The 25,922-nt window shown below is 39.6% G+C and overlaps 2 non-coding genes across 2 annotated transcripts; both read right to left on the reverse strand.

The window, feature by feature from the left end:
- Nucleotides 1-19,894: 19,894 nt before the first annotated feature.
- Nucleotides 19,895-19,997, reverse strand: LOC138082511 (U6 spliceosomal RNA). The gene has a single exon (XR_011145137.1). It is a non-coding gene; the product is annotated as a U6 spliceosomal RNA (small nuclear RNA).
- A 5,593-nt stretch (nucleotides 19,998-25,590) lies between these two features.
- On the reverse strand, nucleotides 25,591-25,697 carry LOC138082505 (U6 spliceosomal RNA). Its single transcript, XR_011145132.1, has one exon. It is a non-coding gene; the product is annotated as a U6 spliceosomal RNA (small nuclear RNA).
- Nucleotides 25,698-25,922: the final 225 nt, after the last annotated feature.

Genomic DNA, 25,922 nt, shown 5'->3' on the forward strand with positions numbered 1-25,922 from the left:
AGCTGGTAAAGAATCTGCCTGCAATGTGGGAGACCTCAGTTTGATCCCTGGGTTGGGAAGATCCCCTGGAGAAGGAAAAGGCTATACCCACTCCAGTATTCTGGCCTTGAGAATTCCCAGGACGGTATAATTCATGAGGTCTCAAAGAGTTGGACACGACTGAATGACTTTCACTTCATCACATAACACAGGAATTCCTCTCCAGGTGTTTACCGAAGAGAATTGAAAATGTATGTCCATACAAAAACTTGTATATGAATATTCATAGAAGGATTATTTGTAACAGCCTCAAACTGGCAACAGCCCAAATGTCCATCAACTGATTAGTAGATAAACACAATATAATATGTACATACAACTGATATTATTCAGCCATAAAAAGAAATGTAGCTTTCCCGGGTAGCTCAGACAGTAAAGAATCTGCCTGCAATGCAGGAGACCCAGGTTCGATCCCTGGGTAGGGGAGATTTCCTGGAGAAGGGAATGGCAACCCACTCCAGTATTCTTGCTTGGAGAATCCCATGAACAGACCATGCAGTTGCAAAGGGTTGGACACAATTGAGCATCTAACGCTTTCACTTTACTTTGACTACGTGATACGAAGAACTGACTCATTGGAAAAGACCCTGATGCTGGGAAAGACTGAAGGTAGGAGGAGAAGGGGACGACAGAGGATGAGATGGTTGGATGGCATCACCGACTCAATGGACATGGGTTTGAGCAACCTTTGGGAGTTGGTGATGGACAGGGAAGCCTGGCATGCTGCAGTCCATGGGGTCACAAAGAATCAGACATGACTGAGCGACTGAATTGAACCTATGATTCTATTTAAATGTGGTGGCCAGAACAGACAAATCTATAGAGCCCATAAGTAGGTTAGTGATTATCAGGAAGTGGAAAATGACTGGGCAGTATATATTCATGATGATTGTACAACTATGTGAAAATACTAAAACCCACTAAATTGTTCACTTAAAAAATTTAAAATAAGAATCAGCCTCAACAACATTTTAAAACTTTGAAGGTAGCTAATAATACCTAACACTTTCTAACACTATTGTTAACTTTCAAAATTCACTGTAGCTATTAACTCATTCAGTCCTTATTACAAGCCTATGCCAGTCCGGTTACTAGGAGGAAACCTGAACTTAGAGAGGTTAAGTAACTTGCCTAAGTTTTCACAGTTAAGAAAGGGACAGAGCTAGGGTTCAAACCCAAGCAGTAGTCATGGAATCCACTCAGCTTACATTATTCGACTTGTCATTGTCACTACGCAACAAAGTTCCAAAGGAACTGGTAAGCAGGAAATACTTTCATAAAAAATAATTCATGGTGACAAATATTATTGTACCTTCTAGAGGTTATTGGAAATTTTAATCTTTTTAAACAGAAGAATACAACAATTTCTCTTGATTATTAAGTATCCTGGGTTAGGGAACGCCCTTTCCTGGAACTTAGACTTCAGATGTTATTGGCACACTCAAAAGCTTCCATATGAATTCTCCTTGAAATGTGTGTTTTTATTAAATCTTTGAGTTCTATTTGTAGCACTCAACAGACTTTGAAATATTCACTTTATTTTGAAGTGGCAGCTGGAGGAAAAAAAAAAAACAGGATGGGGCATTTGCCTCTGATAGTTAACAAGGGCCAAATTTCTTTTAATGCTGCCAACTCAAGCAGACTCAGTGAGGCTTGTGCTGCAAGCTGCTGTTAACAGTGGGATTCAGCTCATACTGGCGAGTCTGGCCAAGGTCCATTTTGTCTCTGCACAGAGGGGAGCACTTCAGAGCAAATGAGGGCTTATTCTCTGCCATGCCAAGATTAATCTGCTGTGTATTCGCTCATGTTCATGATCAAGAATCTTGAAAAGAAGGTTGTCTTTTGTCCTAAAGAGAGCTATTTGATTGAAAGCATTCACAAATACCCAGTGTAGTCATTGTTTATCTTGAAAACAGGAAAATCGTCATGTGAAGCCGTAACGCAGGAACACAGAATAAGGAGAGTGCATAAGTGCTGGAGATGGAGTGACTGTTTCCACTCTTGCCCACTGTCATCCATTGTCCACACGGCAGCCAGAATGAGAATGAGGCTAGGAAAAAAATTGACATCAGGGAGTTTCTGGTGGTCCAATGGCTAAGACGCCATGCTCCCAATGCCTGGGTTCGATCCCTGGTTGGGAACTAGATCCTCCATGCTGCAACTAAGACTCAACACAGCCAAATAAATAAATTTCTTTCTAAAATTGAGCTAAAAAATATTTTACTTTCTTAGTGGCTTTCACAATGGCCTGTAAATTCCTACAAAGTCTAGCCTTAGATGCATATCTGAGTCCATCTCCTACATCTAGATTCTTCAACAATAAGTTACAAAGAAAGAGTGGGAGGGAGAACTCTTAAGTTTGAAGAAACTTAAGAAACCTATAAAGCGCATGCAATGTGTGCATTCTGGTTGGACTCTGAGTTGAATAAAACTATAACAAATTATGAGGCAGTTGGAGTGACTTGAACATGGATAGGATACTTGTATCAAGAATTGTTCATTTTTCAACTATAATAATGGTATTGTGATTATGGGTTTTTTTTTTTTTAAAGAGCTTTTTATTACTATATCTGTGATTGTCTTCAAAATAATCTAATGAGTTGAGGAGGAGTGTGGCAGTAAAGATAAAACCAGATTTCTATGAGGAGATAATTGCTGAAGTTGGATGTTGAGTACATGGGATTTTTAAGCTATTCTTTCTACTTTTCCTACAGTCCTTGATTTTCCGGTCCACTTGCCTTTTTTTTTTTTTTCTGCCATGTGGTTTGTAGGATCTTAGTTCTCTTACCAGGGATCGAACCCTTGCTTCGTGCCCCCTGCAATGAAAGTGCAGAGGCCCCTCCACTTGCCATTTCTATTAGTTATCTCCAAACCCAGGGCACTATCATTGTTCTCTTTACTGATTCTGAAACTAAGGAACCTTGTTGAGACTTCCCCTGGTGGTCCGGTGGTTAAGAATCTGCCTCTCAATGCAAGGGACTCGGGTTTGAAACTGAGATCCCATATGCTGTGGAGCAACTAAACCCATACACCTCAACTACTGAGCCTGAGAGCCACGGCTAGAGAGTCCGCGCTGCTGCAATGAAAGATCCCATGTGCTGTGGCTAAGCCCAGTGTGGCCAAAGAAGTAAATAAATAAAATTTAAAAAAAACACCCAAACCTGTTGATTGAGATTGCTGCAAATTTCTACCTGATCCTTTAACTTTTTCTCTGAGGTTCTCCAAAATTTATGTGGGTGACATTCTCAGGCCCTTAGATCTTGTGACTTCTCTACTCTAACTGAAGACCAGTCTTCCATTTCACCTTTGAAGACCGAGGCCACCCAGCATGAGATCTCTCACTTTCTCTTTGCCTTCTGAAAGCCTTTCTTTCACTGAATTTTCTTGACATTTACCATGCTTCATTCCTGGATAAATTTTATGCTGGATCGTTATTATTTGACTGATCTACTATGTGTACTATTTGTCTATTTCAAACATAATTCAGATGGGATCAAAATCCAGAATTCAGTGATAGAAAGTGTATATCATTACAAAAATCTCTCTTCATACTCATATTTGCAGACTTTTATCAAAGGTCTTAAAACTTTCTCTTCTATAGCAGACATGGAGATGGTCACAAGACAATCCCCAAAGGTGAATACATTTGGGTAATTGCATCTGGAAAACCTCAATAAGAGAACAAAACCAGTTTGCACAAGGGGGAAGGATCTTTGAATTTAAGCTTTTTTGTTAATATGGTTCCAATATTAATTTACCTCTTGATTTAGAAATCATGTTTCAGGACTTCCTTGATGGTTGAGACGCCATGTTTCCAGTGCAGGGGGTGGAGGTTCAATTGCTGATTGGGGAACTAGGGCCCTACATACTATGCAGAGAGGTCAATACATAAATAAACACTTTTGTTAAAAAGAAATCATGGTTCAAGGTTGGTATTTTTGAGTTGGTACTTTAAGATTTCTATAAGCATATAAAACAACAATCCTTTTCCTCCTGAAAAGAAAGTAAGGTTGTAACTTGTCTTATGTTCATCTTTGTATCACCCATGCTTAGCACATAGATGATCAAAATGTATTAGCTGAATTAATTAATATATGATCAGCTTGCATATTTACCTTTTCTCTTTATTCATTTAACTAATATTTATCAGTAGCCTCCCATGTGCTATGAAAGACCTTATCACATGATCACCCAGGGAAAGAGCTGGTTGTTGTGTTTCAGTCAATAAGTCATGTCCAACTCTTTGTGACCCCATGGACTGCAGCTCGCCTGGCACCTCTGTTCTCCACTACCTCCCAGAGTTTGTTCCGTTGAGTTGACGATGCTGTCTAACCAACTGAGAGCTGGAGCTGGAGGGATATGCATACATGAAGATATGAAGAAACTTGGTGTTCTGGGAAACAGAAACAAGGAAGTATGGCTGGAATGTGGCAACACTTTGGGAGAGAAGTAGGAGAGGGCGGTCAGATATGTAACCAGAGGTCAAGTCTTGTGAGGCTTTATAGGTCATTGTAAGGACTTTATGTTTGAAGAGCAATGGAAAGTCATCAGAAAAGCAAAATATTATGGTCTGATTTTTTTTTTCTAGCCTTACTCTCATTCTTACCACTGTGCAGACTGTGGGTTGTAAGTGGACAAGAGTGGAAACAGTCAGCGTTCTTGCTGTCTCCAGTACTTAGGCACCATCCTTACATTTCTGTACCCCAGTTCTGATTTCACTTGATCATATTTATCTCAGGATGAACCTGAGACCTAGAGAGGGAGATCAGGATGCTTAACCATATCTAACACTTAAGTCAGGGGTGAAAGAAATGCCAGAGGTGGCAAGAAGAGATAAAATAAAAAGCAAGTATATCTCTTCCTGTTAGTCTTTAATGTGGTTGAATCCCTTTAAATCAATAACTAGTTTATGAACAGTCCCAAATATTATAATTCTATAAATACACAGATATACATAAAAAGATGTTCGTTGCAGCATTATCTGTGGTAGTAGGAAAAATTCAAAATAGATTCAGTAACTTTCAAGATAAAGTTGGTTAAATGAGTAACGGTACACACAGTGACTAAGCACAGAGCACACACACTCGTAAATGTGATGGAATACCATGCCACGATTAAAAACAATGAAAGAGATCCATCCATAATGACACAGAATTGTACCCACGATCTATTTTTGAATGGAAAAAGGCAATGTCAAAATATGACTTCATGTTGTGAAAATAATAATGAGTCAGTGTTTAATAGGATTTGCACGGAGAATGGTGCTTCTCAGGAAAGCCTAACCTGAGCTCCCTCTTTAAAATTGCACCCACCCATCTTGCCTTCCTAACCTTCTTTGCCCTGTTTTGCTTGCTTTTTTTTTTTTTTTCCTCCATAGCCCTTACCATCTTCTAATGTACCATATAACTTAAATATTTGTTGCCTTTCTCCCTCTGGAATGTAACATCTGTGAGAACAGAAGTATTTGTTTATTTTGCTCATGGATGTCCAAGAATCTAGCTAGGGCATTGCCTGGCATATGTACGTGCTAAATTGCTTTAGTTGTGTCCAACTCTTTGCAACCCCATGGACAGTATCTTGCCAGGCTCCTCTGGCCCATGGGATTCTCCAGGCAATAGTACTAGGAATGGATTGCCATGCCCTTCTCCAGGGGATCTTCCTGACCCAGGGATTGAACCCACGACTCTTATGTCTCCGGCATTGGCAGGCGGCTTCTTTACCACTAGTGCCACCCTGGAACCCTGGGGCACTCAATAAATATTTGTTGTGTCGTCAATGAAAGGAAGGATTCCAGGGGAGTAGGAAAAGGGGAACTGTGGGGACTTTATGCTTTATACATTTTTAATTGCTAGAATATTTTATGATTATACAAATATTTTACCTTTAAGATATATTTAAAATGATGTTTAACTGAATTACAAATTCTGTACTTAGTTTTGAAAAGTAGAGTATCATTGGTCCTTCTAGCTAGAACTCTAATTTTCACATCATAGGAAAATGAAGGATGTATTCTACATGAGTCATGGCCATCAGCAAGAACCTTGCCCAAGAGTAAACGTGATTAACTGCAGAGCCCATGCTTTAACTGTGTAGAGGAAAAGTTAGTTTACTCCTAAGTGTCTTCATCCTGTATAAATGTCCATGGATTTATGTCTTCCTCCTTTGACCATTCACTCCTTCAGTGCCAGAGTCAATCTCAATTTTAAATTCCTCTAGACATAGCTCGAGATTCCCAGGTGGCTCAGTGTCCACCTACCAACGGCGGAAGACGTGAGTTCTATCCCTTGGTCAGGAAGATCTCCTGGAGAAGGAAATGGTAACCCATTCCAGTACTCTTAGCAGGGAAATCCCATGGACAGAGGGGCCTGGCAGGCTACAGTCTATGGGGTCGTAAAAAAGAGTTGTATATGACTGAGCGATTAAACAACATGAAGGCAGAGCTCAGATCTCATCTCTTTCTTGAAATGTCTCTGACTGACATGTCACGATCTTTAAGTAATCTGTCATTCTTTATATATGTACAGTGAACACAGAGCACAAATTTTCCTAGATAATCCAGCTTTCAAATTCTTAGACCATTTTTCTTCCCAAACTTCTCAAAATGTCCTAAATTCCAGGATTTCGGTATCCAAGCTACGTCTCCTACACATCTCAGTGACTCTGAGGAGAGGCACAGAAATACAGCGTAAGTTTTAGAGCAGGAGACAGAATGACATCTTGGAAAGAATGTAATCTCTGAAGTGAGATCCCTGGAATCCTTGACTTGGTCCTTTACTGGCATCATCTTGAGTGACTCTGAGTATCTGTTTTCTTTTCTTTATTCCCAGGGATTGTAAAATCTAGTCTGAAGCAAAGTTGTGAGAATTAAATGAAATCATGTACATAAACCAGCTTCTTCAGTGTCTAGCACATAGAAGATGCTTAATAAATGGCATCTTTTACTATTTGTTAAGAAATAGTAATAGAAGGATAGCAGTTTATTCCTGCTACGAGTTCTTGTTTCTCTGTACTATTTTCCTATCTGGGCATTTTTTTTCTCTTGAGGACCTGCTGCTCAAGGAAGCTTTAATTTTTTTATATTATTTATTGTGCCTAAAACAGCGATGGACATAATAAATCATTATTGATTGAATAAAGCAAAACAAGATGCTTGGCCTCTGAGTTTGGGCATTAGAATTTATCACAAGGTCCGGCTATATAGCACACCAAACTATATTCAATATCCTGTGATAAATCATAATGAAAAAATATGCAAACATATATGTATGTATAGCTGAATCACCTTGCTGTACAGCAGAAATTAATGCAACATTGTATTGTCAACTATACTTCAATAAAATAAAATTTTAAAAAAAGAACTAATATTGAACTGCTAGCATTAACAGTGTCTGTGGGACATCAACAAATACATAGTTTTTAAATTAGCAAAAGTGAAAGTTACTTGCACAGTTGTGTCCAACTCTTTGCAATTCCAGGGACAGTAGCCTGCCTGGCTCCTCTTTCCATGGAATTCTCCAGGCAAGACTACCGGAGTGGTTTGTCATTTCCTTCTCCAGGGAATCTTCCCTACCCAGGGATTGAAACTTGGTCTCCTGCATTGCCAACTGAGCCACTAAGGAAGTCCTTTTAAATTAGAATAATTATTAAACACATATTTATTGAGTGCCCAATATGTGCCAAGTGCTGTGCTAGGTACAAGAGAGGAGTGAAAGTTGGAAATAAGAAAAATTTCAATTACTGGTTAACACTGCAATAAATGATATCCATACTTCCATTATTTTTGTTACTATAAATAGTAGCAGTTTTATCCCTTTGCTGCAGTTCTGTCATGTTTGGTATTAAGACCAAGTTACTTGACATTGTATGTGCTTGGCATTAAAAACAGGATAAGAATTCTCTTTTCAAAGGGGGCATAGTTAACTGTTAGACTCTCTGCCAAAGCAATTTTTCCTCCCTTCCTTTAACCTCCCAAGGAGACAATCGGTTACATTCTAAGCAGATGCTTGCTTAGGGAGTGGGCAGCGAGCCCTGCGTGGGCAGCCTGCTCGTTTAATTTTAAGCAAGATCTTTGTGCTTTTTATTATATTAATTAGTGCCTTGGCAAGGTAGAATGGGATTTTTAAACCAGCGGGGGGTTTGCTGATCCCTTAATTTGCAGTTTGTGATGGTTCTTTTGTTTTTGTTTTGTTTAATCTTTCCACTCATTAAACCCTTCAATCTAGCCTTAGTAACTCTCTGCAATGCTAGAGCTTGGGGAAGTGATGTGGAAAGATGGATGGTGGCGGTGCAGCAGCTACGGTTACTTTAGGCACCTAAGTATTTAACTACAGGAATGAGTTCTGAGAGAGACGTCGCCACATTGTATGTGCTTTTCAGGGAAGTATAGAAAAATTCATCAATCTTTTATTCAAGTTTTAGATGATGCAAATAAAAAGCACTTGATTTAGACATCCTGCATTGGGGAAGAGACTGAGGGAAAAGCATCAGCCCGGAATGTTTTATTTGCGGATTTGTGTAATTGAATGTTGAGAGTTGCTTTAACAACAATGTTGAGAATGAACTGCTAATCTTCTCACCACTGTTTGAGGGCAAAGATTCTCCTTCTGTTACTGTATCTCATTCTCATCAGACCCATCTTAATTTCATGCCTCATTTTCAAATTCTATATAAATCTCCTTTCTTTCTCCCAGGGCAGGCTGGATCCATGGCTTTGCAGGGAAAACGACAAGGCCAGCTCTTGCACCCCTCTGTCCAACACCTATAAAAATGGAAGAAATTGTTTATTAAAAATATTTGGAAGTGGGGTTTGGGGGAGAATGGATACATGTATATGTATATGTCTGAGTCCTTTCGCTGTTCACTTGAAACCACCACAACATTGTTTATTGGCTATACTCCAATACAAAATAAAAAGTTTAAAGTTTGGGAAAAAAATTTCAACACAAAAATATTTGTGCTTGAAAATTCAAACTTAAAAATAAAATATGGGGCCTTGGTGTGGGACAGAAATGCTAAGGAGCTCTTGCCAGGAAATTTTGAGAATCAAGACGTGATGAAGTAGTGATTAATTCAGCAGTGTTAATGAAACATCTCATTTAAAAACAGGTTTCTTTTATGTTTTCTTAAATATTGTTGTTCAGTTCCTAAGTCGTGTCCTACTCTGCAACCACATGGACTGTAGTTTTCCAGGCTTCTCTGTCCTTCACTAGCTCCCAGGGTTTGCTCAAATTCATGTCTATTGAGTCAATGATGCTATTCATATCTAACCATCTCATCTTCTGCCACCCACTTCTTTTGCCATCAATCTTTCCTACTATCATAGTCTTTTCCAATGAGTCAGCTCTTTGCATCAGGTGGCCAAATTCAGGTTCATCATCAGTCCTTCCAATAAATATTCAGAGTCGATTTCCTTTAGCACTGACTGGCTTGATCTCCTTGCAGTCCAAGGGACTCTCAAGTGTCTTTTCCAGCATCACAATTCCCACACATCAATGCTTTGGCACTCAGCCTTCTTTGTTAAATTCCCAGTGGGATAGGTAAATTCATGCAAAAAAACCATAACCAAAGTTCTTCCAAAATTAATGTAATTTTTACTTTGCAAAAACTATTACTCATGGGATTTCCTTGGAGGCCTAGTGGCTAAGACTCTGTGCTCCCAACGAAGGTGGCCTGGGTTCCATCCCTGGTCGGGGAACTAGATTCCACATGCTGCAACTAAGAGTTAACATGCTGCAGTTAAAGATCCTGCAGGCCACAACTAAGATCCAGCGCAGCCAAATATATAAATAAATATTTAAAATTACTACTCTTCTGAGGGGATCCATTTGTAACTGCTGAGTAGGCAGTAAAATGCAATGGCAATCTTATCCTCCTTTCCCAACCATGAGACCATGCCAGATGCTTGGCAACCACTGGGACCCTTAAATAAGTAAATAAATACATTCTTTAGGAAAAAAAAATCTGAATATGAAGAGTTATTACTTAAATCATTTAATATAAAATAGTCAAATTATAAATAAACATGTAGTATAGACTCCAAGTTCTGTTATGAAAAAACATTAGACACAGTATCTAAAATTGATTTAACAGCTTCTTTTTGCATTCTCTTTTTATTTGTTTTTCTAAGGAAGTGATGCTTGAAAGGGTACATGTCACATTTTTTGAAGTGTTCCTTCACTGATAATGAGAAATGTGTGGTTTTGAAAACTGTGACTGAGACTTTTGAGCACTTTGAAGAATGTCTAGGTTCTGAAAAGTGTAATTATTTTTGAAATGTCATAGTGTTAATTGTTTTGTGGAAGACTTATGTAAGGTGTCTGTAACTATGTCTGAATTTTTTATTTTTATGGGACATGATCTAGAATAGGTAAGAAATAGTAATGACACCTTTTCTTAGAAGGTATGTTTTCATTATAGTTTAACTTCCCTTTAATTTTATTATGCAGTATTTATTACGGTTGGTTATAGATCAGTGACTTGTTGACCATTATAAGGTTGTTGTTTTGTCCCTCAGTAGTGCACAACTCTTTTGTGACCCATGGACAGAGGAGCCTGCTGGGCTTTCATGGGACTTTTCCAGATAAGGATACTGGAGTGGGTTGCCATTTCCTGCTCAGAGGATATTCCCTACCCAGGGATCAAACCTGCGTCTCCTGCAAGTATCCTGCTTTGGCAAGCAGATTCTTTACTACTGAGCCACCAGGGAAGCCACTGGGTATCTGTGTGGCTTATCATCTTATAGAGGAAGAATTTTATCTAGAAAGTGACAGCAGTTTCTGTCACACAATAGTCCCTCAAACTCCTTTGAATATCCTTGTAAGGAAATAAAATGGTGTAAAATGGCATAGAAATATGGACAAAAACAAATGATCTTCAGAGCCAGATAAACCTGAGCCTTGAATTTAGGCTCCATAACCTACTGGCTGTCTCATTTTGAACAAGTTACTTAACCTTTTTTAACCTCAATTTTTCCAATCTATAAAATAGGAATTATAATAATACCTACATCTTAGGCTTGTTGTATGGGAGACAGGAAAAACTGCACATAAAAGTGCTTAGCACATTGCCTGGTACATAGTGATACTAGAATTGGATGACTATAATTATTTCTTCAAAGACTGTCACTTTATAAAGATAGACCTCTGTCGTTTTAGGAAACAAAGACACATCTCTTTCTTATATACAATGTGATCTCATTGAAAGTTCATAGAGTGTTATGCTGAGTGAAAATCATAGATTAGGAACCAGATTCAAGATCCTATAGGTGGGTAAAGAAGATAATGCTTTCCAAGTTTCAGCAGAACAAACAGAGTTCAGTGGGAGGGATCTGAAAAGAGACACAAAAACATACCAAACTAGACTGTAGGATGGAAAAAATAACAGTTCACAGCACAGTGAAAAAAAGAGCACAGCCTCTGTTGCCAGTCTACTTGGGTTCAAATTCCAGCTTTACTACATTAGTAATGTGATATGGGGCAAGTTACTTAACCTATCTGTGCCTCAGTTTGTTCTAAAATGAGATACATAAAAATACCTAAAAGAGCTGTTGAGATGACTCCCAGAATGAATATTCATTAAGTGCTCAACACAGTGCCTGGCATATAGTAAAATCTATGTAGATATTTGTTCAATACATAAATGTGATAGTTTTCTTATTACATTAAAACAACTCCATGGACTTCCCTGGTGGTACAGTGAATAGGAATCTGCCTGTCAATAGAGGGGACTTGAGTTTGATCTCTAGTCTGGGAAGATTCCACATACTTCGGAGCAACTAAAACCTGTGTGCCACAACTACTGAGCCTACCCTCTGGAGCCTGCATGCCATGAGTACTGAGGCCTGCAAGGGTAACTTCATATGAAGAGAGGGGCTTCCCTGGTGGTTCAGATGGTAAAGCATCTGCCTGCAATATGGGAGACCAGGGTTCGATCCCTGGGTTGGGAAGATCCTCTGGAGAAGGAAATGGCACCACTCCAGTACTCTTGCCTGGGAAATCCCATGGATGGAGGAGCCTGGCAGGCTACAGTCCATGGGGTCACAAAGAGTCAGATATGACTGAGTGACTTCAGTTTCAGTATAAAGAGAATCTCAGAAGATACCTGTAATATAAACAAAGCTCACTTTTGCATTTTCACTACTTCCCCTATTTTCTTCTTCTTCTTTTTTTAAATGGATATTTATTTTGATCCATTTAGTTGTGGGAGAGGAAACCTAAGTCATTTATCTTTTCCAAGCTCTTTTTTTTTTTTGGTGTGTGAACTTGTTTTGCTGGACACATAATTTGCTGTTCAGCCTTAATACTTTCACCAATACTTTTGGGCTGAACAATAAGGGCATGGAAAAGTTCTGAAGAAGTGGTCTTTGAGGGGCTTTTATTTATTCCTCCAGCTCAGATGACCAGAGGGACCAATACAAACAGAGTATGCTGGGACCAAGATTGTCAGCGAGCCTCTACCACCAAAAGCTGGCCTGCTTTTAAGCTTGGAAGCATTTCATTTTAGATGAGGCCATAACTGATCTCTACTTTATAGCAGGAAGCTTTGATTCTTGATAAAGATCTGCTTGTTGCTCTTTAGGCATCATTATCATAGGCTGTGAAATCATGTTTGGGGAAAAGCAGTTCTTTTTCTGGGAACATTTTATTGGATAGTGGTTTGATCTTTTATTTTTTTGAAGCTGTGGGACTAGTATGGAAAAGGCCCTGATGCTGGAAAAGATTGGGGGCAAGAGGATAGGGGGACGACAGAGGATGAGCTGGTTGGATGGTATCACCGAATCAATGGGCATGAGTTTGAGAAAACTCTAGAGATAGTGGAGGACAGAGGAGCCTGGCATGTTGCAGTCCCTGGGGTTGCAAAGAGCTGGACACGACTGAGCAACTGAACAGCAACAGTGGGATAAATTCTAATTAAAAATACTTTTATTTACTAAAACTCAATTTGTTTTTCCTAATATCTAATTTTTTGTTTACTGATCAAAACAATTTCAAATCTGGTAATTATAAATGAAGAACAATCTCATAAACTAAGAAGGAACTTTCTTGTACCAGGGAATCCTCTCTGCCCAGTACTATGGGACCATAAAATGAGTAAGTTGGCTGAAACCATGCACAGCAATCTTCAATAGGAAGAACTGCAAATATTCTGTGACTTTCTGTCAAAACATTAAAAAGTTTAACTGTTGATTATGAATGTTTAAGAAAATTGAAAAATAGTAAAACTAATATTTATTTAGTGTATTACGATTTAAAACATTAAGCATATTGAGAATTTAAGTGTTTGTAAAAAACATCACAAATCATTTGAATAGTGCTTGTTTTTTTATTGTAGAACTTACAATATGGAATGAGCAACTTTTCTGTGCTTTGGCTTATTCTCATATTTTTTTGTAAGTTTGGATCAGTTTCCAAAATTTTATTCTTTGTGCTTTCAGTGTTGTCAAATATCTTTGAGAGTTGTGTTAATGTAAAGGCTTTTTTGCTATTGTCTTTTCCCTTGGAACATCTTTATCCTTTTTATTACAATTGCTTTCTTCCTTTATGTCAATAAGTTTGCCTTCACTAAATTTCCTTTCTGGCTGCACATATAATGTCAACATTCCCATGGCCCGCACTTTCTTTATAACTCCATTTATGTTCGATTTGAATTTTATATCTAGCAATATTACTTTTTGTTTATTTGTTGTACTTTCATCTTTCTTCTTCCCTCATAGCTCAGTCAGTAAAGAATATGCCTGCAATGCAGGAGAGCCAGGTTCGATTCCTGGGTCGGGAAGATCCTCTGGAGAAGGAAGTGGCTACCCACTTCAGTATTCTTGCCCGGAGAATCCCATGGACAGAGAAGCCCGGCAGGCTACCATCCATGGGATCACAAGAGTCAAACACAACTTAGTGACTAAACCACCACCATCTTTCTTAGCCAATTCCCTCTTTCAAAAATTCATTTTTGAAAGATGTCACAGGGATTTATTACTAGGAGATAAGAGAGGACCACATAGCTGCATTTTTGCTGTATAAGTGTGAACTAAATTGCAGGTATGCAATGACCAATCACTGACAACCTTCAAAAGAAGTGACGTGATTGGTTACTGATCATGTGTACATCAATTACTTAAACAGTGATTTGTCGATTAAAAAGCAAGCAGTAAAGTTGGTACTCTATGTAATTATACTCAATTACTGTACCAGGGTGCTGGAGAAGACTCTTGAGACTCCCTTGGACTGCAAGGAGATTAAAGCAGTCAGCCCTAAAGGAAATCAACCCTGAATATTCATTGGAAGGACTGTTGCTGAAGCCTAAGCTCCAGTACTTTGGCCACCTGATGCGAAAAGCCAACTCATTGGGATAGATCCTGATGCTGGGAAAGATTGAAGGCAAAAGGAGAAGGGGGGGAGTGGCAGAGGATGAGATGGTAAGATAGCCATCACTAACTCAATGGACATGAATTTGAATAAACTCCGGACATAGAGGAGGACAGAAGAGCATGCTACCGTCCATGGGATCACAAAGAGTTGGACACAACTAGTGACTGAACAACAACAAACTGTACAGGGTAACAGAGTTTGAACCCATGTTGTTGGATGATGGTGTTGTTTAGCTATCCTGTGGTAACTGAATTTTGTGAGTATCAGAATCATGCAAAGACAAGACTAACTTGTCTTGCGTATAACTTGTGTGTTTTCTGTAGTATAAGTTGAGGGATATTAAAGAAATGGGTCTCAACATATTGCCCGAGTGGTAATTCTAGAACACTTATTTGACTGCAACATTCCACTGCTGAAATCCTTGAGTGACATTTTTGTACATGGGTGCATGCTAAGTTGCTTCAGTCATGTCTGACTCTTCATGACCCTATGGACTTTAGCCTGCCAAGCTTCTCTGTCCATGGGTTTTCCCAGATAAGAATACTGGAGTGGATTGCCACTTCCTTCTCCAGGGATCTTCCCGATCCAGGGACTGAACCTGCATCTCCTGCTTTGGTAGGTGAGTTCTTTACTACTAGTGCCATCTGGGAGATTTTTGTACAAGATTGTGAAAATGACCACAATCCTTCATCTTCCTTGTAGCCAGGCCCTTTACAGTATGACTTTTCAACTCCTCCCATTAAGATGTGAAATCTGTTTCCCCTCTCCTTGAATCTTGTGTGACCGTGTGACTTGCTTCGGCCAATAAGTTGCAGCAATGTTCTGCTAGTAATTTGTACATTTCCTCTCACTCTCTTGAGATCCTCCTCTCTACTGTGTACACACATGGGCAAACATAATCAGGAAAGGACTGTCCAACTAAATTTACACCAAAGTGCTCATACACAGAATTATGAGCTAAGTAAACACAGTAATTACCCTATATATGAACAAGTTCTGTTCTGAGAGCACATTCATTAGTTAGTCCAGTTCGTTTGTAAGTCTAACAAAATTAGCTTAGGTACCCAAGTAGTACAATCGGCTATATAGTACTACATTGCAATAGGTTTATAATACTTTTCACATAAATAAAACATAAAAAGTGAATAAAAATAAAGAAAATGTTTTTAATCTTACAGTACAGTACTTTGAAAATTACAGTAGTGCAGTACAACAGTTGGCATACAAGAACTGGCATCAAGTGAACAGGCAAGAAGATTTACTGACTGGAGGAGGGAGAGGAGGTGGGAGATGGCAGAGCTGAAGGATCGTCAGCAAAAGAGATGGAGGGCAAGCTCCAGCCTCAGATATTTTCACTTTTGTTTCTATGGTCACCTCTTGGCGCTTCTTAGCAGTACCAGCTACATCACTGGTCTTTGACTCTTGCTTCCGGACATCCTGAGCTTGAAAGAAAGATACTGTACTACTGTGCTCTATATAGTACTGTGCAGTAAAGTACACAAAAGCAAGGTCACTTGTAGAGGATTCACGCACGTGACAATGTCTGCCAGACAGGTGAACTAACTCACATGATTGGACATGTGGAAGGGCATTCGGATCTTTGAAAGTTTGCAGCTTGAAGGTTTGCATATAGGGGACTTGCTATATCTCTTTTTTAAGTCATTAAGCTTTGGAGTAGTTTGTTACATACAGATACATAGCTAAATATCCCCTTGCTTATAGGATCAGTTCTAACCACAAGACCTCCCAGTCATGACTTGGACAACCCTAGCAAACAGAATTTCCCACCTGTAATAGTAACTTTCTCTACTTTTGTGTAATATGAGATGAAAATAAAAACAAACCAAAAATAGTTGGTGCTGATAATTGCTGAGTATTTTTTTCTTTTTAAAACATCTTTCCTTCACTTAAGCTTTGTGAAAAGAAAAATTTGTAAAACAAGCAATTCAGTCTTATATTCAAATAAGACTTGCTCAAGCAGAAAATGTATACTCCATTATTTAATTTATATTAACATTTTCTTGCCTTATTATAGGTGGGTTACATAACCCCCATATTAATATTAGGGTTAATGTGATTTTAAAATAAATTCAAGACATTTCCACTACATGGAGCTGTGGGCCTGACTTTGAGATTATTCTTTGATTAAACTATAAAAATCAACCTAATCAGATTAAAAATAATGTTCCTGGTCTTATTATGACAGTCTATACTACTGATAATGTAATTTATGTGGTCATTCTATACAACTTATTGTAGGTACATCTTACTGATTAGCACTGTTTTTGAAAGTTATTTCTTTAAAATAACTGAAATCTATTACCCTGCAGTTTCTATTCATTGGACCCAATTTTGCTTCTTAAGGATATATAAAACAGTCTAAATCTCTCTTCCACATGGATGCTCTTCAAATATGTAATGATAGCAATTGTGTGCCTCATGAGTCCTTGCCTCTTCATTCTATTGCTAATACTGACGTGTAATTTTCTCCCAGGATTCTTGTCTTTTCCATTTCATCAAGTTATTCCTCCCCATTGGTTAGAGTTTGTCTCAGAGCAGCAATTCCCCTAGTCACCTCCTTCACATGATGCTACTGTTGAGCAAAGTCTGAAAATTTTTGGATCACTGCTTTTCAGCTGATTCAAATACAGCAATTTTATAAACTGCACAATGAAGGCAGCATCCTTTCTTTTTCTCCGTCTCGTCTGTGAGAGCAGAGACTCTAGAAATAATCCTGAAACTGTTTTGAGGACAGAAAAAAGTTAGAAGAGGTTGCTTTTGTTCAGTTGCCAAGTCATGTCCGTCTCTTGGCAACCCCATGGACAGTAGCACAGCCGGACACCTGTCCTGCTTCCCAGGCTGCACTAGTGGTAAAGAACCCACCTGCCAATGCAGGAGACATAAGACACGCAAGTTCAATCCCTGAGTTGGGAAGATTTCCCGGAAGAGGGCACAGCAACCCACTCCAGTGTTCTTGCCTGGAGAATGCCATGGACAGAGCCTGGCAGGCTAGAGTCCATGAGGTCGCAAGGAGTCAGACACAACTGAAGTGACTTAGGACGCACATCCTATCTCCCAGAGTTTGCTCAAATTCATGTCCATTGAGTCGGTGATGCTGTCTACCCATCTCATCCTCTGCCACCCTCTTCTTCTTTTGCATTCAATCTTTCCCAGCATCAGGGTCTTTTCCAATGAGCTGGCTCTTCACATCAGGTGGCCAAAGTATTTCAGCTTCAGCTTCAGCATCAGTCAGCAAATTTGGGAAACTCAGCAGTGGCCAAAGGACTAGATAAGGCTAGAGTTCAAGTATTGAATAATTACATTTGTTAGGCAGAAGTTGAGACTATTCTAGAATTGTTTTTATCCAGTGTTCTTATTTTCAGCTCAGTTCAGTCACTCAGTCGTGTCCGACTCTTTGCGACCCCGTGGACTGCAGCACACCAGGCTTCCCTGTCCATCACCAACTCCCAGAGCTTGCTCAAACTCATGTCCATCAAGTCAGTGATGCCATCCAACCATTTCATCCTCTGTTGTTCCCTTCTCCTCCTGCCTTCAATCTTTCCCAGCCTCAGGGTCTTTTCCAATGTGTCAGTTCTTTGCATCAGGTGGCCAAAAGTATTGCAATTCTTGTTTTAGTGGATTTTTATCCTTGGAGAATGACTTGTTTTACCTCACATCTTGCTTATGTTTATTTAATGTTGCTGTTTGAGCCTCTAAGGCCATTTGTTGTTGTTCAGTTGCTCAGTCATGTCTGACTCTTTGCGACCCCATGAACTGCAGCACCCCAGGAGCTCAGGAAGGAAAGAAAGCTGCCATCTAGCAGCCGTCAGACTGCAGCCATTCCCTAAGGTGAGCCCTGAGGATAGGGAGATCAGAATGCGAAAGCATGCTACTGGCTTCAGATAGCTAGGTGGAATCTAGAAAAATGGTACAGATGAAAATATTTACAGGGCAGGAATATAGATGCAGATGTGCAGAACAGACTTGTGGACACAGCGGGGGAAAGGGAGGGTAGGACCAGTTGGGAGATTAGGATTAGATTAGGTAGGGATGTACCCTATCAAGTGTAAAACAGATAGCTAGTGGAAACCTGCGTGTGCTCAGCTCAGTGCTCTGTGATGACCTTGAGAGGTGGGATACGGGTGAGGGGGAGGGAGGCCCAGGAGGGACAGGATATATGAATAGATAAAGCTGATTCACTTGGTCATTGTACTGCAGAAACTAACACAACCTTGTAAAGCAATTATACTTCAATACAAGAAGAGAGAACAGGAACAGGAGGGTTACTTAATCATTGTTGTTATTTCCTTCTTGCTAAAAAGGCCATTTGAAGCCCCGAGGCTCTTCTCTTCTGGGAGAGGATGTTACATAGTCTCTGAAAGAAAATCTCCATTTCATGCACATAATTAAGTTTGAGTTCCCTGTAGCTCAGACAGTAAAGAATCTGCCTGCAGTGCAGGCGACCTGGGTTCGATCTCCAAATTGGGAAGATCCTCCTGGAGAAGGAAATAGCTTCTCCTCCTGGAGAAGGAAACCCACTCCAGTATTCTTGTCTGGAGAATCCCATGGACAGAGGAGCCTGGTAGGTTACAGTCCATGGGGTCTCAAAGAGTAGGACATGACGGAGCGACTAACACAATGCTACTTGGTAAGTGAGAGGGAGGACAAACTATTAATGAGATATGTGGCTAAGAATGGATTGTAAGGAAATCCAGTTTTTTCCTTCATTTGTATCATTAATCCCTGGTGGGAGGAAAGGAGGTTTCCTTCTTTTTGTTTATTCCATTATCTCTCTTTCTTGGAGAATCTTTGTGTTTTACTTATTTTGTCAAAATTTAGATGAAGGAATTTAAAAGATAGTACTCTTTTACTTCAAATACTTTGAGAATTTACTGAGTCATTTTTCTGGCCCAGTAGTAGATTCATTCCAGATGGAGCTTCAAAGAGTTGTTTGTTTGTTTTTTTATGCTCAAGGTTTATATAATAATAAAACAAAAATTGCTAAGTCAGAAGATTCTGTTTAAAGCACATGTTTTCTCTCTCGCTCTATCTCTTTCTCTCTCGACTCCCATCTCTCTCTGTTTTTAATGCTCTACAGATATTTAACATTGTTTCTGCTCCCTTTTTTGGACACCACCAAGTTTACACCACTTTCCTTTCAGGAAGCAAGAGATGACGAGTACAAATTCTGCCAAATAACTCTGAGTTCCTCTGCAAACAAGACTTCCATGACAGTTAGAAATGGTGAAGAGAAGGCACATCAGAACCTCATGCCTATTTAATGATATACTGTAGACCCACTGCCCAAATTGCTTGAGGCCTTTTCTGATTTCATTCTTTAAAAAATTTTTTCACTGAAGTATAATTGATTTACAATGTTGTACTAACTTTTTCTGTACAGCAGTGACTCAGATATACATGCTTTACAGTAGAACCTTGTTGTGTATCCATCCTCTATGTAACAGTTTGCCTCTGCTAATCCCAAACTCCCCCCAAATATGAAATGCTTCACAAATTTTTGTGTCAGCCTTGTGCAGGAGCCATGTTAATCTTCTCCGTGTCATTCTGATTTTAATTTATGAGCTGCCAAAGCGAGGATCCTTCCTGATTTGTTTTTGATCCACAGTCATGGACCAGTACTTATTTTCTTAGATGACTTACTCCTTTGCTCTGCCTTCAGATTCAAAAGATGAGTGTTTCAACTGTTAGGTAGTTAGAATAGGAAAAAAGAGTCCAAAATGGCGGGGGCTAAAAGACAAAGAAGGGAAAAGCCCTCGAAAATAGAACAAACGAAGGTCCGAGGACCGGAATGAGGACCTCAGGTAAAACAAACCGCCCTCCTGGTTAGCCCAATTTACATAGGTCAGGCTCAAGGGGAGGAGAAAAAAACGTATAAAAAGAGAAGCCAAAATTGAGCCGGAGGCTTCTCTTCTTTTTGCGCCTTTTGGTTCAGCCTGCCCTCACACCTGGAGGATGTATTTTCCTTTACTTTCTAAATAAAACCAAGCTATAACACTAGTCCGTCCACTGCTTCAAATTCTTGCTGCAGCAAGACAGAACCGAGGAAATTACACACTCCCCGACAGAACTAACTGGAGAAGTCTGCTTTTTTGCTGTTAACTAAAATAGCTTTATTGAGCTATTATTTTTATATTTCACTGCATACTTTTGAACAACTGCTCTAAGCAGCATCAATTTTTAACCATTTCCCTTTTTATAACTTAAATTTTTTATCAGAGAAACACATATACTCAGATTTTAACATGGCTTACTGTGAAAAGAAGAGAGGTGAAAAGAAAAGGAGAAAAGGAAAGATATAAGCATCTGAATGCAGAGTTCCAAAGAATAGCAAGAAGAGATAAGAAAGCCTTCTTCAGCGATCAATGCAAAGAAATAGAGGAAAACAATAGAATGGGAAAGACTAGAGATCTCTTTAAGAAAATTAGAGATACCAAGGGAACATTGCATGCAAAGATGGGCTCGATAAAGGACAGAAATGGTCTGGACCTAACAGAAGCAGAAGATATTAAGAAGAGGTGGCAAGAATACACGAAAGAACTGTACAAAAACGGTCTTCACGACCCAGATAATCATGATGATGTGATCACTTATCTAGAGCCAGACATCTTGGAATGTGAAGTCAAGTGCCTTAGAAAGCATCAGTATGAACAAAGCTAGTGGAGGTGATGGAATTCCAGTTGAGCTGTTTCAAATCCTGAAAGATGATGCTGTGAAAGTGCTGCACTCAATATGGCAGCAAATTTGGAAAACTCAGCAGTGGCCACAGGACTGGAAAAGGTCAGTTTTCATTCCAATCCCAAAGAAAGGCAATGCCAAAGAATGCTCAAACTACCGCACAATTGCACTCATCTCACATGCTAGTAAAGTAATGCTCAAAATTCTTCAAGCCAGGCTTCAGCAATACGTGAACCGTGAACTTCCTGATGTTCAAGCTGGTTTTAGAAAAGGCAGAGGAACCAGAGATCAAATTGCCAACATCTGCTGGATCATGGAAAAAGCAAGAGAGTTCCAGAAAAACATCTATTTCTGCTTTATTGACTATGCCAATGGCTTTGACTGTGTGGATCACAATAAATTGTGGAAAATTCTGAGAGAGATGGGAATACCAGACCACCTAACCTGCCTCTTGAGAAATCTGTATGCAGGTCAGGAAGCAACAGTTAGAACTGGACATGGAACAACAGACTGGTTCCAAATAGGAAAAGGAGTACGTCAAGGCTGTATATTGTCACCCTGCTTATTTAACTTCTATGCAGAGTACATCATGAGAAACGCTGGACTGGAAGAAACACAAGCTGGAATCAAGATTGCCAGGAGAAATATCAATAACCTCAGATATGCAGATGACACCACCCTTATGGTAGAAAGTGAAGAGGAGCTAAAAAGCCTCTTGATGAAAGTGAAAGAGGAGAGCGAAAAAGTTGGCTTAAAGCTCAACATTCAGAAAACGAAGATCATGGCATCCAGTCCCATCGCTTCATGGGAAATAGATGGGGAAACAGTGGAAACAGTGTCAGACTTTATTTTTTGGGGCTCCAAAATCACTGCAGATGGTGACTGCAGCCATGAAATTAAAAGACGCTTACTCCTTGGAAGAAAAGTTATGAGCAACCTAGATAGCATATTCAAAAGTAGAGACATTACTTTGCTGACTAAGGTCCGTCTAGTCGAGGCTATGGTTTTTCCTGTGGTCATGTATGGATGTGAGAGTTGGACTGTGAAGAAGGCTGAGCACCAAAGAATTGATGCTTTTGAAGTGTGGTGTTGGAGAAGACTCTTGAGAGTTCCTTGGACTGCAAGGAGATCCAACCAGTCCATTCTGAAGGAGATCAGCCCTGGGATTTCTTTGGAAGGAATGATGCTAAAGCTGAAGCTCCAGTACTTTGGCCGCCTCATGTGAAGAGTTGACTCATTGGAAAAGACTCTGATGCTTGGAGGGATTGGGTAGGATGAGATGGCTGGAAGGAATTACGGACTCGATGGATGTGAGTCCGAGTGAACTCTGGGAAATGGTGATGGACAGGGAGGCCTGGTGTGCTGCAATTCATGGGGTCACAAAGAGTTGGACATGACTGAGCGACTGAACTGAACTGAACTGAACCCCACCACCATTCTTTTCATCAGAAGAAACAAATGTTGAGCTATTCATGGAATTTATTTCCATTTCTATATAATATGCTCACACTACTATTTCTTGAGGTTTTTTTTTCCTTCTCATTTTACATATTCCCAGCTGCTTTCTACAAAGTCAATATCTTACACCTCCAACAGCTTCTCTAAACTTGAGCAATCTTCTACCATCTAACCTCTCAATATAGTTATATGATTCTTGTTTTAATTTAAATTTATTTTTAATTGGAGGGTAATTGCTTTACAATATTGTGTTGGTTTCTTGATCCTTTTAGTCAAATTAATATTCCGAGTTTACATTATTATGAGCGTGTAAGCATTATTCACAAATGAGCCTGTGGTACATTTCCTTTTCTGTACAGTCACCCCACCACAAGAGTTAATAATTGCCTTTTAAAGAAAGCGTATTCTTTTTTTAAAAAAAAACAAAACAATGAAGTCAGTTGATACTTTTTATTTATCCATTCACCCTTTATCATTCATAACTCTTGAGAGCAGGGTGAATCTCCTCTTAAGTTATACATATATATCAGTTAAGTTATTTGCTTTTCTTTCTGCCTACCCATCCCCCACCACCATTCCCTCCCCTTCCTCTTTCTGCCAGCAGCTGTCCCATGGAGCTTTCTGACCTTCTGTTCTAATGGAGATTGCTTGCCCTCTAGGGACTTCCCAGGTGGCGCAGTGGTAAAGAATCTGCCTGCCCATGCAGGAGACACAGGAGATGCAGGTTTGATCCAGGAAGATCCCTTGGAGTAGGAAATGGCAAACTGCTTTAGTGTTCTTGCCTAGAAACCATGGACAGAGGATAGTGGGCTAGACTCCATGGGGTCAGTCGCCAGAGTCGGACATGACTGCGCACATATGCATCACCATCATCAGGTCTAACACACACTCCTCTCCTGGCATTTTCTTTGCCTTCCTGTGTTGAAGCTTCTGTTTTCTAGATCGTACGTCTCTTTCGGTTCACTTTCCATTGTGTGAAGAACCTCTTCTAGTAGCTCTCCAAGAAAGGACATGTGATTGGTAGAGGTTTTGAAAGTTTGCTTTTGTGTGCTCAGTTGTGTCCAGCTCTTTGCAGCCCCATGGACTGTAGCCTGGCTCTTCTGTCTATGGAATTTTCCAGTTAAGAATACTGGAGGGGGTTGCCATTTCCTACCCCAGGGGATGTTTCTGACCCAGAAATTGAACCCACATCTGAGTCTCCTGCTTTGGCAGGTGGATTTTTTTTTTTTTTTTTTTTAACCACTGAGCCACTTTGAAAATTGGGAATATCTGAAAATAACTATATTCCACCCTCACATTGATTAGTAGTTAGGTTGGGAATTTAATTCTAGGTAGGAAATTTCCCCTGGGATCCTAAAGACATTGTTTTATTGTCTTCTAGCTTCTAGTGTGAATGTTGAGAAGCCTATTTTTTTCATTCATAATCTTTTGTATATAAAAGATTTTCTCTTTCTGGGAGATTTTAGGAGGGTTTTTTTTTTTAATCTCTAGTGTTATAAAATTTCATGATGGTGTGTCTTACTGTCAACATTTTCCATTTATTTCACAATATTCACTGGGCTCTTTCTAGCTAAGAAGTCACAACCTTCATTTATGAGTAAGCTCCATGAGATAAGGAATTCTGCTGCTTTCTTGTTCACTGCCAAATTCTCACACCTCTCACAATGTCTGGTATAGAGAAGACACTCACTGAAAAGAGAACAAATGAACTCATGACTAATAAATAGGAGATTTTTAAGTTATACTTCTTTGTTTCTGCTCTGTCTTCTGGAACTCCTCTGGTTCTCCTGTTTTCTAATTTTTCTCTCCTATTTTAACTCTTTGTCTCTTTGTTCTGGACTTCCCTGGTGTCTCAGATGTTAAAAGCGTCTGCCTACAATTCAGGAGACCCGAGTTCCATCCCTGGGTCAGGAAGATCCCCCTGAAGAAGGAAATGGCAACCCACTCCAGTACTCTTGCCTGGAAAATCCCATGGACCGATGGAAGAGCCTGGTAGGCTATAGCCCATGGGGTCGCAAAGAGTCGGACACAACTGAGCCACTTCACTTTCACTCTTTGTTCTAATTTCTGTGTAATTTTGATGGCTTTATCTTCTAAACCTTTTATTGCATTTCTAATACCTGTAATATTACACTTAACTTCCAAGATTTCTCTTTTTGTTTTCTAAAAGTTCATTAGCACATTTTTGTTGTTCTAAGGATATCTTAAATCTTACACAATGTCTTAAATCTTTGAGGATATCATTATATTTGCATTTTTTTAAGTGCTCATGAGCGGTGGTTTAGTCACTAATAAGTTGTGTCAGATTCTTTCTGACCCCATGGACTGTAGCCCACTAGGCTCCTCTGTCCATGGGATTTTCTAAGCAAGATTACTGGAGTGGGTTGCCATTTCTTTCTCCAGGGGATCTTGTGAAAGTGAAGTCGCTCAGTCATGTCCAACTCTTTGTGACCCCATGGACTGTAGCCTACCAGGCTCCTCAGTCCATGGAATTTTCCAGGCAAGAGTACTGGAGTGGGTTGCCATTTCCTTTTCCAGGGGATCTTCCCAACCCAGGGATGGAACCCAGGTCTCCCTTACTGCAGTCAGACACTTTACCCTCTGAACCACCAGGAGATCTTAAAAATGGTTTAATCAGATTGCATAAAGATTACTTTAATGAAGACAGTTCAAACACATATCAGAGTATTCCACAGAATTTGTGGCATATGCAAATCAGGCATTTAACAGAGGATTTATTTAAAAAATTTTTTAAATTGGAGTAAAATTTTCTTACAATGTTGTGTTAGTTTCTGCTGTATAGCAAAGTGAATCAGCCACATGAATACATCCCCTCTTCCTTGATTGCCTTCCCATTTAGGAAGGAAGGCCACCCAGAGCATTGAGTAGAGTTCCCTGTGCTATACAGTCGGTTCTTATAGGTTGTCTGCTTTTTACATAGTAGCTGCGGTTCATGGGATCACAAAGAGTCGGACACCACTGAGCAATTGAACTGAACTGAATGTATATAGGTCAGTCCCAATCTTCCAATCCAAAAAATATGAAATGCTTCACGAATTTGAGTGTCGTCCTTGTGCAGGGGCCATACAATTTTTTTCTGTATCATTCCAATTTTAGTATATGTGCTAGTGAAGCGAGCCCTGTGCTTGCTTGTTTTACTTTAATTTCCTCAAAAGTTAGATGCAAATGTCAGCTTGTTTCTTTCAGGTTTGGCCCTCTGAGGGTTAGGTTTTAGGATTCTCTGTTCTGCTGTTACTTATCACTCACCCATCTGCTTTGTGTATTCTCTTCTCTGTTGCAATCTTTTTTTACCCTGTGACTTTACATCTTTTAAAGTTTCCTTCATTGCCATTCTAGAGGAGTTAT

The sequence above is a fragment of the Capricornis sumatraensis genome, chromosome 7 (assembly GCF_032405125.1).
Source record: "Capricornis sumatraensis isolate serow.1 chromosome 7, serow.2, whole genome shotgun sequence".
NCBI classification, from domain to species: domain Eukaryota; kingdom Metazoa; phylum Chordata; class Mammalia; order Artiodactyla; family Bovidae; genus Capricornis; species Capricornis sumatraensis.